The sequence below is a fragment of the Scleropages formosus genome, chromosome 22 (genome assembly GCF_900964775.1).
Source record: "Scleropages formosus chromosome 22, fSclFor1.1, whole genome shotgun sequence".
NCBI lineage: Eukaryota > Metazoa > Chordata > Actinopteri > Osteoglossiformes > Osteoglossidae > Scleropages > Scleropages formosus.
In genome coordinates, this window is record NC_041827.1 from 3,516,463 (window position 1) to 3,533,849 (window position 17,387).

The 17,387-nt window shown below is 39.4% G+C and overlaps 1 protein-coding gene across 2 annotated transcripts in view; it reads right to left on the reverse strand.

Moving 5' to 3' along the window:
* igsf21a (immunoglobin superfamily, member 21a) overlaps positions 1-17,387 on the reverse strand; it is a 190,915-nt gene that overhangs the window by 172,887 nt on the left and 641 nt on the right. The window lies entirely within an intron of this gene.

The window sequence follows — 17,387 nt, forward strand, 5'->3', positions numbered from 1 at the left end:
CAACTAATATCAAGATATATTGTGAATAACACATATCGAATATTCCAGTACTGGAGCAGTGAGCTGTGAAAGTCTGCATTTTTGTATAAAACACTACATTTTCATTAAAAAAAATAAATAACAGAAATACACCAAAAGTCAGTATAGATTTCTCATCAGAATATTAGCAAAGCCTCTTGAAAGATGGTCTCTTAAAATTAGATATTTATCATTTGTTTTTCAAGCCACTGCATTTTACAATTCATCTAGAGAGCTCTGCAGTCTATAAACATGACTCTTGATTCTCTGGGTACCAGTGACCTCAGTGTTTTGATTCAGAATGCATTTCCCCTTTCCCTTTGATCGCATCATTTCAGATTGTTAAACTGCGACTTGGCATTTGTATTTCCTTATCCTGCTGCCATTTGAACTTGGTCAACTTTCTCAATACATCATGTGCGCATGCTTAAAGGGGGGAAAAAAAAAAAAAAACTTAATAATATGAAACAAGGAAAAATACGGAATATATCAAAGAATATCTTTGACAATGAGGTGATAACAAAAACCTCAACCCATGCCAAATTAAATATTTGTGCAGATGTAACAGCAGAATTATACCTTGGTATTTCTCTTATACATCTGCATCTTTCTTTCTCTGTACTGAACCATTCTTCATAATCTGAAATTTTATGCATAACTTGTACTCTTATCTCCTGTGAAACTTTATTTTTTTCTGCATTTAGACACAATTATTTTTTCATCAACACTACTCAACGAACATACTGCTACTTTACCCGGATAACCTTGACAGCATCTGATATTTCCAAGAAAGTGTTACACGACTGAAGTTTGTTCTGCCAAAAGTACTTCCATTTAACATGCTCCCTGTAATGCTATTGTGAGGATGTCATGAAAATAAAATAAATGAACAATAAAACAGAACATCAACAAATAAAATACGGACTGAAAGCACGACTTTGTGCATGTCTGTGTATTCTTCAAAGGGAAAAAACTGCAATATTTTCTGGTTTACTAAAATGTAAGTGCTTAAAAAGAGAGGGACCTGAGACATATGGAAAAATAACACAAAATTTCCAATACAACTACAGCTAGTGAAGTACCATGTAACCTGGTGTTGGTTGGTGGGATAAGAAGCTGAATTTGAAGGTAAAGCACTTCAAAATTTTGAGATATTACACAGAAAAGACAAGAAAGGGATATGCTGACTAAGCAAAAAACTGTTTTGAAATTTGCCTACCACATTAGCTTCATGCTCAGTGATTCGAAAATGAGACATCTGGCCTTCTCTCCAGATTACAATGCATTTCGAACCACATCTGCACTTCCATGGAGACACGGTGGGATATGCAGTGCTTAGAACTCAAATAATTGAAAGTGCCTGCAAAATGACCATGGTGGCCCTACTCCCCGTAAGTACTGTTGACGCTGGACGTTTTTCCAATCTGATGAACTGTACCAAAGTTAAAAGGCCTATCAAATATTCCATTAAAACAGACAATTATATCTTCCATGACAGTAAATTAAGGACAAAAAGGTCCAGCAAACCAAGGAGCACACTGAAAAGTGTCAAGCAAAGGGCTAAAACATACTAGGTGTATGTATCATGACCTTTAACATGGTAAAAGCACCAATGACAAACTTTTACCTGTTAATGTACAGTATAAGTACCATCAGGCTGCAATAATACATTTCAATTAAGGATGTATAAAAAAAACCCGTTTTTCTTAACAGGCCTGCATATTCTCAATATTTCAATACATTATTTAGAAGACAGCACAAGACTAGAAGCTGATGGTTGAAAATAGGGAGGCAACAGGTCTCCAGTAAGAATCACAGAGACGTCTGTGAGGCCAGACATTGTCCTACTGACTACCCCTCTAAACAAGTCATATTATTATAGTCACTTGGAAGAATGCATGAGGGAGGTTCATGAAATGAAGACGGTGAGATGTGAGGAAATGAAAGAGCAGTGACGCTCCGAAGGACGGCGGACAAGGTGTGTGCCCAATGCACAGGGTGCAGAGATGTTATTGGAGAATTGCTGGGTAAGTAGGGTTTATTGTACACTGGGTAACCCTACTTAGACTTGAGACCTTTCTTCTGATGATAGCAAAAAATTTATTCATGAAGCAGACACTTTTATTCCAAAGTGACTTACAGTGTTAGACACACTACAGTAAAATCCCTGCAATCATTCAAACATTTATGTATCAGAGAAATGAAACAGACTCTCTCTCTCTCTCTCTCTCTCACACACACACACACGCACAAAAAGGCCAATTTAAAGTCACCAATCCACCCGAAACACAGGAAGAAAAAGCCACACTTTAAGTGTTCAGTACATAATAGCTATGAAAGAGCCATACAGACACAGGTAGGCAGAGTTATTAATGAAGGTATTAATATGATAGTTATTAATGGAGGTAAACTGCTTTGCTGTGTTGTGTTATAACTAATGTTACTGTTACTGTACTACTATCAAAGTAACTGTTCATTTTAACGGTTTTTTTAAGAGAGACTGTACAAGAAATCAAAACAACACTCTGAATACTTCAGCATCTTCTGTTTCATACTCGACACAACACCCCACCCCAGCTGCTTCTACAAACCTATTTGTATTTTAAAGAATATCTTGTACATGGATTTAACGTCGACTGTGTTTCCCTTTTATAGTGATTAATGTTTAAAATTTCAAAGTGAGGAATTTAAAATTTGAATTCTAAGCAAAGTTGAGCGGTCAGTTAAGAGTTATTGCATTTTTTGCTCTGAGTACCTCTGTAACATACTCAACCAAGTGTTGTGGAAATGAAACCAGAGGCCTAAAATACCAAATTGTGTGATATGCACACAAAATCTCTGGAGTAACATATAGCATCATCAGCAGCTGGAACACATTGTCTTTCATTTTGTCTTTACAGTGAAACATTGGACAAGACAGAATAAAACATCAGTAACAGTGACTAAAACAACAGTAACATTGTGCACTATAGTGCATCATCATCATAGTGTTAACTCAATAGTTTTTGTAGACAAATGTTTAAACAGATATTTATTCGCATTAGATACCAGCATACACATTTGAAATGTTGCATTCCCAAGGGGTCTGAAACAATACTGTTAACTGTGTTGTTTGTATTTAAAACCTTAAGAGAACTGCATTTTATGGCAGCATGCTGCACCACTGCTTTAATAGTGCACAGTAATACATTCATTAAAGTCATCGTTTGGAGAAAAATTCATGTCAGCCCGCTTCTTCGACTATGAATAATTTGTTATTGGGCCGCATTCCGCTCTCCAGACTTCCAATTCCCTGCCTTTTTGTAACTTAAAAAACCTAGACAGTGTACTTTTCTATCTGAGCAATGCCTTCATTGGACAACTCTGATGTGCAGTGTGGTATAATTTCATGTTCTCAAAGAACATGCAATACCCTACAAATTAGGAGTTTCATTAAAGCCATGATCCTAGTATGCGCAAATACCTAGCATCCCGAAACATGCATCGGGGATCTTTTTAACCCTAACCCAAAGCACCCATGCTCTTACTGTAGCTCATAATATTGCCACGAAATAGATTCTGACTGAGGAACAGGACGAACAGTTAAGAAAATGTTTACTTTTCACTAGAAAAAGATTCAGATTTGTATTTCAGATGTTTTTATTTTTTTTAAAATAGATTGATATGTTCCATAATTTCAATTTCAAAGAAAAACACATATTTACTTCATAGAATGACCAAGACTGGTCAAAATGACTCATGGATGCTTTATAGACTGTTCTATTCTAAGAAAAGAATTGTCCATTTCTGAGGTTGTATGTGGCATTGATTTTCTGAGTAACATGAAAACAATTTTACATTATGGTCATTTTCACCCATTGTAAGAATTTGCATATATATGGGTCTTTTTTTCTAAAAAGTATAGAATTCTCTATATTTCAGTGTTGTAAAACATGGCATTTTACCATTTTTACTGTGCCCCAGTAAACAATGAGGGAAAGGAGTTTTCTAGGTAGCACATGACAAGTTGATCATTCTGACTCCTCTTACATTTTATCATTCTAAGAGCCACTTCTTCTACAAGACATCACTAGTATATTCTGAAGGGAAAGCCTTGTAAAAATATAAGTTCTCTGCATGTCTGGGCTGCAAAACAATACACACACACACACACACACACATTTTCAGAACCGCTTGTCCCATACAGGGTCGCAGGGAACCGGAGCCTACCCAGGAACTCAGGGCGTAAGGCCGGAGGGGGAGGGGACACACCCAGGACGGGACGCCAGTCCGCCGCAAGGCACCCCAAGCGGGACTCGAACCCCAGACCCACCGGAAAGCAGGACCGTGGTCCAACCCACTGTACCACCGCACACCCCCCAAAACAATACATTTTGCAATTTTTACTGAGGCTGAGTAAACAAGAAAAGTACTGTAGCTAGCACATCAAAACAAAGTGCAGTCATTTCGACTTCTTGTCATAGTTCTATTTTCTATTTTGCAGGAAAATTGTAAATCCAATCCAGGACTAACAAATTCACTCAAACGTGACTATTAATTTCATAAAGAAGGACCTCCTTAGCTGCCCCTATTATTAAGTATTTATGTTGCTACTGTCAGCACCTGATGTAATTGAAGTGGTGCTTTTTTTGTGTTCCACAAGTAAAATGCAAGTTTCAAGAAAATTTTTAGCAAAAAAATACACTTCTCCCCCATCATTCAGGCCCAGTTCATTCCTGAAAAGGTATCAAGCATCAAAAAACGCATAATGAAATAAATCATTCCATTATTTCATATGGAGAAAATTCTGTTCCAAGCTCATCCAAAGTTTGCCCCAGAATCATCCTCAATGATACCTAATATCATAAGGAAAACACTGAGTAAAATGCTAAAATAGAATGTATAAAAATAATATTATATATAAAATTATGAATAAAACAATTTATTGAAAATACATTTTACAAACTAATAAATTATTAAAAATTAATGATTTGATAGAGTAAACAATGAGATAGTGTGTGTGGACTGGTATGAAAAAGACAAATGCTATGTCACATTTGTATAACTGGATCATTTGAAAATTAAAGCAAAATGGTGTAAGAGAGGGGGTGCGGTGGCGCAGTGGGTTGGACCGCAGTCCTACTCTCCGGTGGGTCTGGGGTTCGAGTCCCGCTTGGGGTGCCTTGTGACGGACTGGCGTCCCGTCCTGGGTGCGTCCCCTTCCCCCTCCGGCCTTACGCCCTGTGTTGCCGGGTAGGCTCCGGTTCCCCGTGACCCCGTAAGGGTCAAGCGGTTCTGAAAATGTGTGTGTGTGTGTGGTGTAAAAGAGAGACAGCAGAGTGCCAGATTACCCCTGATAGCATGGGCATGCAGTTCACACAGTGCAGTGTATTTCCACTTGGAATAATTTTCAAATTTTGTCTGAGTTTACTGGGTTACGGCACCAACGAAAATCCAAACTGATAAATAATTAGTGGTATTAATAACTGCAGATTGGATAAGTGAAAAAACTGGATATTATTAAGACTAAATGATGGAGGCTGAGTATAATTTTTAAATTCTTATATCTGATCTGTTCAATGAATGAATGTATGTTGTGAACATATAACCAAAATGTCAACACAGAAAAAGAAAACGCAGCAAAGGAAGAATGAAAATAGGGATGTGCACACAACTCAGTTAAACACAACCGAGTTGTTTGCATAAACACAAACTGAGATGGTGTCTATTCCCAGCATCCTCAGATGGGACTAGAACAAATCTAAGAGGACAGCTCAATCTGTTCGTATGGTTTGGGATATTTCGCCCTCGATTTGGTGCACTGGTGGGCCACGGAGTACAGATAACTGGTGACAGAGGTCTTATACTACGATGAGTGACACAAATTGTTCAAATCTAAATAAGGGAATATCCACAAAAAAGTGTCTGTATGACAGGGGAAGGGGTACTAATATTTCCTTCACTGGATGAGTTTTAGCTACTAAAATAATTTTAAATTAGACAGTGAAGTCAATAGATCATCATGAAACTATTAATATTTCACAAGCTTAAACCCTCATGACTTTCACATTAATGTGATGGCATTTCAATCAAGCTACCAACTATTTTAACACTGATTATATGACAGGATTGTAGGAAATATTTTATTTTACATAACCTCTTTCCTTAATCAAATGTTGTAAAATTCAGTTGTGAAAGGGCTTGAACTGTAAATTGTAAATTAAAGTCAGAACAGTGGTTACTTTGAACAGGGCTTGGGCATCAAGCCCATTCTTGTTCTGCAGTCTTGTACTGCAGTACTGCTGGAGAACTCAATGTTAGATGCTCACAAAAGCAATTTTTAGACAGAATTCATTGAATCTAATTTTCCACACCACACAACCACTTCACATTCCTGAAATAAAACAAAACAAAAATACATTAAATTTAAAGAGCTATGGTAAATTAAAGTAAAATACACACTGTGCAAATTATCTAAATCGTATTAATCGCAATGTAAATATATAATCTAATCACTATTAAGTAAATACAAAAAAGCTAAAAAACTGGAAAAAAAAATTATGTTGAACAAGCACAATTTCTTGGAGTAATAATTACAGTTAATAGTCCATATTATTTTTATTCCACTAAAAATCTATTAATAGACATGCAGATGTCTTTAATTATTAATCTGGACTGCTTATGTGTAATGGGGGGCACAGTGGTGCAGCGGGTTGGACCAGATCCTGCTCTCCGGGGGGTCTGGGGTTCGAGTCCTGCTTGGGGTGCCTTGTGACAGTCTGGCGTCCTGTCCTGGGTATGTCCCCTCCTCCTCCAGCCTTACGCCCTGTGTTGCCAGGTTAGGCTCTGGCTCCCTGCAACCCTGAATGGGACAAGCAGTTCAGAAAATGGGTGTGTGTGTTCTTGTGTAGAGTATGAATGTCTGCTTTTTTGTTTTAATTTCAGTGAATAGTTATTGAACGAACTCATCAAATTCTCAGAGTTTCAGTAACATGAAACACGTTACCTTTTAAACTGCCTTTCAAATGAACAACCATTCACCTTTTATATTAATGCACTGACATAATAAGGTATTTCTCAACATTTTGCCTCATAAAATTCATTCAATTGCATTTTTTTTTTGTTCCTGTAACACAAATATAGATAGGTAGCATGCTGACATAGTGAGTAGTGTTGCTGCTTTATAGTGCCTGACTGGTATGCTCTGTCTGTGTGGAGTTTGTGTTCTTCCTGTGTCTGTGTGGGTTTTCTCTGGGTGTTCTGGTTTCCTCCGACAGACACACAATTTAGGTAAATTGGTGAGTCTAAATTGCCCTTAATGTGTGAATGGGTGAGTGACTATATGTGTATGGTTACCCTGTGATGAACTGGAGGTCTGGGTATATCTACCCTCGGCCTTACAGCCACTACTTCTGCGATATGCTCCAGGTCCCCACATCTTCTCAGGTCAAGTGGTTATTGAAATTGGACGGACAAATATACACTCTAAAATTTTAAAATTAATAATGTACAGTCAGTCCCTGATTTACAAATTTAACTGGGACAGAGTTGGCTTGTTATTCGAGAAGTGTGTGACACAAACTTAAAATGGAGTGGGCTTGTCATTGAATATGCAGCAACTAATGTCATGTACAGTGGCACAAAGGGTGGTATTGCACTAACTGAACTTTGAAAATTTTGTTTTTGCATCTGTCTTAATCTGTAGGTGAAATGCACTTTTGTTTACTTCTTCTAGGCTGATAAGGAAAAAAGCATGTGCTAAAAGTAAATGTCAGCAACTAAGACAGCTGTGCAGGATGGGAGGCAACAGCAGGGTTTTGGATGTTGGTGCTCACCTGTGGCTTGTCAATCCCTTGTATTAGCCCAAATATCAAGCAAAATTCACTAATACCCAATACAAGGACAATGATAAGACATAACAGCTGAATTATAAGAAAACATTAACAATGTAAACTGTATGTTATTGACCTTGACACGCAGGCAGCAAATGCTCAACTCAGAGCAGGATGGAGGATGACAGAGAAGGCACTTCACTGACATGCTCAAAATGTTTCATACTATTTTTTACTTAAAAGTACATTTATGCGTTCAGTAAGTTTGTGGCAGGGGATGTGGTGGCGCCTGCACTCTGGTGGGTCTGGGGGTTCAAGTCCTGCTCGGGGTGCTGGGCACCCCATCCTGGCCGTGTCCCCTCCAGCTTTATACCGTGTGTTGCTGGGTTAGCCTCTGGTTAGCCACAACCCTGCTGGGGACAAGCAGTTGTTCACTCTGTGTGTAAGTTTATGGCAGTGCTTAATCCTTTATGCATTTATTCCTACTGGTTTTTACCATGTTTTTCTTAGTATTTTCCCATTCCTAAACAAGCAAAACTTCTTTTTCATGGATTTTTTTAGGCCGTTAACCTTGAACTTTATCAAGCCTAACACAGTTTGTCAGCACCACAATTTTTTGTACATAATGCATACCCTCCTAAGCAGTGGGTCTTCATCAGAGTACTGTCAGGTCTAGCCAGAGCAGCAATACAAACATTACACCTGAAGTACATGATCCACCACCACCCTTGTGTGGTGAACCGAAAAACAGAAAAAAAAACCATGCTGGTATTTAGGGTGGCACAATGAATTGCACTGCTGCCTCACAGCACACGGGTGGTTTGAAACAATGCGGGATTAATCCCTGCTCACTGCGTGTGGAGTTTGCATGTTCTCCCCGTGTCTGCGTCGGTGTCTTCCCATAGTCCAAAGACATGCATTTAAGGTGGATTGGTCATGCTAAATTCCCAGCAGTGTGTTAGTGTGCGCATGTGTGGCTACTCTGTGATGGACTGGCCTCCCGCCCAGGGTGTACCTCTGCCTTACGCCAGATGCTTCCGGGACAGGCTCTGGTTTACAGCAACTCTGCTGAAGACAAGCGGTTTTTGAAATTGGATGGATGGATGTTGGTATTTACTTGTTGAAAGGCTATTCATATCTGACAGTCCACACAGTCTCAGGAGTGACATAACAATTAAATATGTTGTGCATGACAAGCCCCTGAAAATGTGGTTAACAAAACAAATCAGATGCGGTTAATTATTCATCTGGTAGTGGAGGTAAGCCGAGTCACTGCCTTTGTTATGGAGCCACACACGATTTCGCTTCCAGCTCTAATGCTGGGCAGCGACTCCATCAAGGCTGTGCCTGAGCAATAGGAGATATATAATTTCCGTTGTTCATTTAAAATGTCAGTTTAAAGATAGCCATTAGTGAGGTAAAGGGTTCTGCCTTCTGTGGCATTCCTCCAGATGAACTACAACCTACAGCATGTTGTCACGGCTTGTCTTCGAAGATCACTCTGGGTTTTCCTTTTACCTGAGCAATTAAGCACTTCATTGAACCAATTCAGGCTTCTCTGTGTGCTGAGAAATCTGCACAGACCCTCCAGGGCCAAGAAGGATCTGCTCAGTGCATCAACAAAGTAAAGGACATTCATGAAAATTTAAATAAATTAGTGACAAACATTCAAAATCCAACGGTACCTCGCAATTTCAAATTTACTGAGTAGCTTAAAATGTAACCAGTTGTGTTGGTGTTCCGCTTTCTAGCATTCAGAATGGATGCTGAATCAACAAATGCAGGGGTCACAAGGTTTTTCTGTTTTTCAAAGCCTTTTTAAATTAAAGGTCAGCACTTTCTGGGAGAGGCCTCTTACATAAAATTGTTCCATTTCAACAAAACAAACAATGAAGTGTACAGTGGTAAGAGACAATATTTTTACTTCACTTTTACGTAAACACCTTCGAGAAAGTTAAATTATTGCGTCAGTTCCTCACACAATACCTATAATGCATAGAAGGTAAATGGGTGTGAAGGGACCAAAATCAGGATTAAATTTAAAACAGGTGAATTCAGATGACTAATTATGTAGTCCTTCGTTTCCTGGAAACTGGCACTGAATGTATATAAAGACATAAATCAATAACCAACATCCCTAGGCTTACAAATTCTTTGCTGGATGGTAAAAATAAATAAAAATCACATCTTGTGCTGAAAGACTAAGATATTTTACTCTTTCAGAGTAATGAGTTTTACCAGTCATGCAGTAGCTCATTTTTTTTTTCTTTTCTGCTATGGATGAAAACTTACATTTTAGCCATTTTATGTGAATATTCTTTTGAAATATTCTGAAAAAATGCAAAGCTTGCACTCACATTTAAGTCACAATATAAACATGGCAGAGTGGTCAGAGGAACAACTGCCTTCCGTAAAATCATTATTTCAGTTTTAAATTGATCTATCAAAATTCTTACATGGGGTAGGTGTGCCCTTTGCAGTATTAATACAGTCCCAAAACAAGAGGAAAGAAGAAAAAAAGGTAACCTCTGAAAACCAGGAACTAAAATCAGGGAATAAAAAAAAAGGGAGAAAGCACTCTGGGCCTTTTAGAGTCCTACAAAAACCTCTGTTCTCAACAGCGCACATGAAAAGCAGAAAGGGGAGATAAGGAGATGGCTGTCTGACTGATCCTCTGTCACAGGACAGGCAGGATGGCCACAGATTGCTGAGGAATTCCACCTGGGCCACACATAGGGGTCCCATAAAGCACTTTCTGAATGCTGTTAAAGGCTTTAAACCCCAAGACCTCCAGGAACACTGCAACTCATTGCTCAAGGAAATAAGTGTGCCAAAGGAGACAATTGCAACCAAAGCCCCTGGCAAAGTTTTTGACTCTTTGTGTCTAAGGCAACAAGACAGGTCAGAATCAATCTAGCCATCTGCAGACTAGACTCAATTTATCCTTGTAGTGAGACAAAGACAGATATTGAACACAAGAAATTAATCTGATTTGTATCCATCAATCCATTAATCTATCATCAATCAATCTACCTACCTACCTCCATACAGTATTTTATAATTTGAGGACTGGGTATTTGCATAACAGTTGATCTCAGTGATAACTCCGAGACTACCCAGAGTACTTCTGAATGGTCTTGACAACCATGAGACCCATCAGAGATAATGACATATGCTCCTGCCTGTGATCTATGGAGGCTATTAATGATTAAAACCCAGTCACTTCCACTAGAAATACCCCACCCAAAGCATGGGTAAAGCAGAGGTCCATAGATAAGATGGCACATATGGGTGAGAAGTAACGAGTTCCATCTCAGTGACACAGTGTATTGCCAGAGCTAAATGCAAGGTTGCTGTGCAATATCATGGTTATAGTTGATCTGACGGAACTTTTTCTGCCTGTGACATTCTTCTGCAGATGTATGGCATTGTTGCCCACATCAACAGGCAGCTCTAATGATTCAAACTGAGTTGTAAACATACTGTTTTAAGGGGAGATCTGAAATCCAGCAAACATGGACTTCCTATCATCTCAGTCTGCTCCATGTGGTTAGTCTGTGTACAGAATTCAAAATGGTACAAAATAAAAAAAAAAAAAAAAATGTGTGGTGTTGATGCAAAACACTTAAATTCAACATATCCAGACTGATTTTCAAATTAGCATTATTCATATTCTCATGCTGTCAGGCAACATGTTTCGGGAAAATATAAAATTTATGTACTATGCAAACAATTAGGTATAATTAAATCTTACCAAATTTAATCGAAGTAATACACAGTGTTACAGATCAAACATGATTTTAAGCATGTGAATTAAGAAAAAGCAACTGCTGTGCAAATTATATTAATTAACAGAAGATGACTGCTCTAATCCACAAATTTGCATCCTTTCTATTGAACATCAGAAACACAATCAAGTTTTCATTTTTAAGCTTAACATTGTTAGGGCAACTGAGTGCACAGAAATGTAAAAGCCTGTATATGTCAGACCACTTAGAAAATGTAGAGTTGATGTGTTGGCAAAGGTCTGAAGAAGAGCTACTCGCTGGGAAATCCCTGAAGGTAATTATATCTTAACATCCACATAGCACAAGCTAGTACTGGCTGGGAATCTTGCATTCGGCAGTGCATCTACAGTCGCACGGCAAAGTAAATAGCGTACGGTGCATCATCTTGTGCGCTTTAGCAGATATCTTCCCTATTTTAATTATCACACTAACTTCTCAGGCACTTATAATCACGTTTCCGGCCCATTCACTGAGAACCACGGAGCCTTTTCAAGGCTCCCAAATCCATTCAAGCAATTTGTAGACCCTCCTTGTTCAGCAATTTGCACAGCTCCTCAAAGACAACATAATAGAAGACCGGTAATCCCATCCAAAAAAGGAAAGGCAGAAGGAACAGTACTTCTCATTTTGCGGTAGAATCTGGACGGGAATTTTGGTACATGTGGAGCAGAAACATCTAGCTCTATGCACCTTCTGGAAGGCATGTTCCTCCTTGTGCAGGGATAAGGGCAACAGATGCAGGCCAAGCTGAGGACTATAAAAGCTCTGAAAAAAAAACTGGCATAGGACACTGCCACTGCACCATGAGGGATGATGCATGACTCTTTTTAGTCCCTTTTTAGAAGGCTCCATGAGCATGAATGCTCATGTACAGGTTGTTGACCTTTACAATGAATGTCAGGCTAATGAAAGTGGATGAGAAGACCTCATTCGAAGCATCTATATGACATAAGCTGTAGATAAATAAATAAAAGCAAGCCTAACCATGTTTTGGATTTTGTTCCTTTTGAGCTCACCAGAAGCCAGGGTTCAGCTGGAGTAAAGGAATGGAGGTTTATTAAACTGCAGGAGGCAAAACCACAGAGGAGTGCCAGCAGAGATCACTTGCCCTGGAGGTTAAGAAGAACCAGACCAGCTGAGGAGAACTGATGGGTCCAGCAGGGTTCTGCAACATTATACAGGCACCCAGCTGGAGAGTTAAATCGAAATACAAAATGACCAGGGAGGGAATACTTTCAGATGAGCGAAAATACTGCGGTTTCTTCTCAGGTAAATTGGACCCTCACAATTTTTACATACAACATCTCCCCACGAACCTACGAACAATCAAGCAGCTGTAAACTCAGCCAATGACATTAACAGTTGATGGATCCCTATACTAGACTCAAAACTTGATTTCAAGAAATATTCAGAAGAAAAATTTTAGCTGTGTTAACTCAGAAACAATTCACTTTCCCCTGTAAACAAATATGGTCTTTTTCCACTGAACCTGTGATTGCAACATAGGAAGAGGGGTGATGAAAGAACTTCATAAATGTACTGCCAGGTTAAAAGAAGTGGGAGGAACATTCCCTATCTTTCTCTATCAATTACAGCTACAGTCTCTTCCCACCTTCTTATATATGACACAAAAGACCAAGCTCTGGCTGTAAATATCAGCAAATATTAAGCAACATCAAGTCATATTCTGTTACTCAGCTTTAACTTTGATTAATATGAAACCAAAATTATATATGGATTTCACTTTAAACTGTGATTTAAGTCACTTTCGTATCTCTATCCAGTAATATCCAGTTATGGCTTTATACTTTATTCGACAATACCTTAAATAAACACAAAATGAATATCCATTTGACTTAATGTAATGGCGTTTTCTTCCTCCTATTCACCTTTGGCAGTAGACATCCACTAGAGGGGTTCTAACTTGGCATAAGAAACAACCAAATATGCTGTCGGAAAATGCCAATCCTTTAACAGTCTGCATCAGTGCACTGTGACACCCCCTGGATTAACAGTGGCTCTTGTCCCACTCTGCGTCTGAGGCTTTCAGAGTGTTCAGCAGATGAGAATCTCTGTGAAGAACCCAGGAATACAGTGTTCTCTGCTTCCTCTGGTGCCACGATACCTTTGAGAACTTGCTGACACCTCTTTTTACAAACATTAAAAAAATATAAAAAGTTAAAACAAAAAATGTTTACTTTTCAGTACTGGCTGTCATGTTTATTAATGTTTATACTATGAGTGTGCTAGGCATGAGGAATGTATAACTTTCAAAGCTGAACATATTTAATGACAGCCAGATCTGCACGCGATCCATATACAAATGGTCAATCATTGTGTTGGGTTTTTAAAAGCAGTGTTCTCAGCCCAGCTGTCAAAACATTTTGGCAAACCACAACTTTTCTCTACCCACTCCCTCTGTCAGTGTGAGACCAGTTTCAAGGTTTTCAAAAGATGTGAAATTACAAACAGTTTTGGTATCTGAAAATGACAAAAAGGTTAAAAAATGTTAAACAGAGCATTTACTATTCATAATTTATGTGCAGCTTTGGAATTTCACTGCCTCTCTGTTAGCATGTGATCCAAAACAGCAGAGAGAGGCAGGCTATTCCTGTGCCAGCCACAGTTTGCCAATGAAAGCTGATCAGAAGCACTTCAAGGCTGCTGCACATACGTGTTTCAATGTCACAGCTGCATGAAAGAAATCCATTTTTCAGCCACTCTCTCTAAATGCCCACCAATTCCCAGATGCCAGCTGTGTGTGCAAAAGCATGCGGAAACACAGTTTCCTTAAAAAAAATCCCCTAATAACAGGAGAACTCCTTGAGGTATGACAATTGAAATGTTTTATTTTTGGAAAATAAAATGCAAAATAAATTGCATATGTGACATGTGTTTCAAGGCATCCAATTTAACTAAATTTAGGGAGAAATACTTTATCAGAGCTGAACTGCCAGCCGATTTTGGTACTGCAGCAGAGAGTGATGTTTTAAATAAATTCAAACCTGGGATGAACTAACAGCTTCTATGTGTTTCCAGTTGCATACCTGGAAACACTGAACACCTCACTCCAAAAAGGCTTGACATATTGTTGTGCTGATGTAGTTGCATACTTGTCTTGATTAGGAAAAGAAAAACTGGCTCATTAAGCAAAGGCTATGTTAGCTCCAATTGGGGAAAAAAAATGTAAGTAACCTTAAGTGATTTGAAACACAGAAAAATTGTATGTACACATACAAAGCTCAACCTGCCACCAGTCTGATAAAGATATTTCAGTTTGACTTTTTGTGAGGGGAAATTGCCCGTGGTAGTATGTATAACATGTAGGAAAATTCTAGTAAAATTTTGAAAACAACTAAAAGGGTTATAGCTATGTATTTGATGTTTTTTTCTTTCAATTGCTTCATAAGTTAATAGGTCTATAAGCACCTGTTCTCTTTCCTAATAAAACCTTACCTGCCAGCTTCAATATGACCAGCAACGCAACATTACTATATATCAGATAGTTCATTTAATTCTGGCAGAGTGTTGCAGTATAAATAATTCCCCATCTGGTCGAATCAGGCTTGAGTGCAAGAATGGCTTCTGAACTCTCGAGAGAAGGCGGGTAAACTCAGCCAACTGCTAATCACATTGGATATACCCAGCGATGCATCATCGGCCTGCCTGTAAGACACATCACAAGGCATTATTGGGTGCCTCAGCACGACGGACTGAATTAAGTCCTGCGCCTGCCGGCAAAGCTCACAGGAGCTGTACCTGAGGCGACACCGGCAGACCGTCAATTAAACCCAGCGGCATGGACAAACTCAGAGGAGTAACCGCCTTCCAAGATGTCACCTGCCTGCCATGCACAGAGGTTTTAATTATGCACAGAGCAGCAAGTAGTTAGGCCACGACACAGCCTGAGTGGACTGTTAATGAGACGGGGGCCACAGTACATACTGGGCACAATTAGGTACCTTAAGCACAAAATGTACTTGTTGTTGTGACCCTACCAGTCTTGTTTGTTGGAACTATAAAAGCTTATGCATTTGAGCGGAACTGATTTTGTAAATTGGTTTAATAAATTATTACGGCAACCATTATTTCATTGTTCAGTTGATGAATTTATGTGAAGGGGCATACGGTTTAACTCATGAATACCTCTGGAAGTTTTGCTGGAGTAAATTTAGTTAAGAACCATTATCAAGAGAACAACAGCAAGGGCCACTTATGGGACTTGAGCCAATTATCTTTGCTTTTTAAATCTATGTACTTTGCAAATATGCTACATGCTGTTGTAATGGACTCAAAATCTCATTAAACGGAATCTGATATTATTTCACAGTAACAGTCACAACCTATACATCCACAGAAGAACCATGTGCAGTGGAATGTGTCCCTTCCAAGTGACTTCTATCATTCTGTTCAATGCGGCATTACCCAGCAAAGGCATGGGAGGAAGGGCCTCAACATGAACTGTTAACTTAAAACATTCTCTAAAATAATGCTGCATTGTGCACCTAATATAAAACGGGCACAATCAAAGTTGTAGAATCCCTGAATCATGCTGGGCTTAAATGTTATCTGGAGGTTGCAGGTTGAAAAAATTTAGAAACCCGAAGATGTTAAAACAGGCTTTCATTCCAGTTCTACCTAAAGTTTAGGCTAAAGCTCGAACAGTTTTAGCTGACAGGTGAGATCATCAGTTGCCCAGAGGTTCGAGAGGTGACCGACTCTCACAGTGGCACAAATCCCGCTTTCTGCGGTGGGTTACAACACAGTGAGGGTGGCCGAGCACTCTGCCATTCCTGGACAATTAACTCACCATAGCATATGTTTCCTTATTCTAAACTTAGTCTTATCCAAAAAATAGCCAACGTGCCAGTTATTGAGTAAATTTACCTCAGGTAAGCACGGTATTGACTCACCTGGAATGGACCAATTCAGCACAACTAAAAAGACCTGGACTGTGAATTCCTTGAAATACTTTCTGTTTCAGCTGTAAGGTCATATTAATACTCCACATGAGCAGATTTTACGTGAAAATGTCACGTTAAAAGTGTTTTACTACCAGACAACATCAGGTGGTGCAGGACTTAGCGCGCGGATATTAACCGTCGACTTTGTTTTGGCGATTCCTGAGGCAACAATGGCATTTACTGAAAGAAATAACTTTTAATGAAATCGCTCATAAGTAGAAATTCCACTGTACAAGGTAACTCAAGGTTACCGAAGGGAAGGCTGAAAGCAACAGATTCGTCCTTTTCCGAGAACTCACCGTGTCATAGCTTTCGAGCCCACCGACCGGAGAAGCGAATTCGCACACAAAAGAATTCATTCACGTGCGATTAATGATTTTAAAAGTGGGTACTGCTTCGCAGAGGAGCCAGACTGCGAAATACCTTACATGAATATATCCATATGCATCTATATAAGCTATCCATATATATGATATGGATAAGGAATTAAATTAAATATTATGATGGTTTCGAGCTGTGGCGGGCGGCGGTTCTGTCATGTAAACTGGGAGCTCGTGCCGATTCTGGAATTCGGCGGTTCCATAGTCACAGAGCAGCGCTTCGAATCGCCGCGCACCACTGCCACCCAGTCGACAGCAGCAGCGCGAAAAAACGGCGCCCACGAAGAACACGAGCGACAGTGGGCCAACGGGGACGACACCTCTCGTGCGCGGAGGAAAGTTGGTGTGTCCACACACACGCGCACACACACTACATACGCCAGCTCCCACAGCTAACAGAGACTCGGAGGGAGCCGCGCGCTGAGG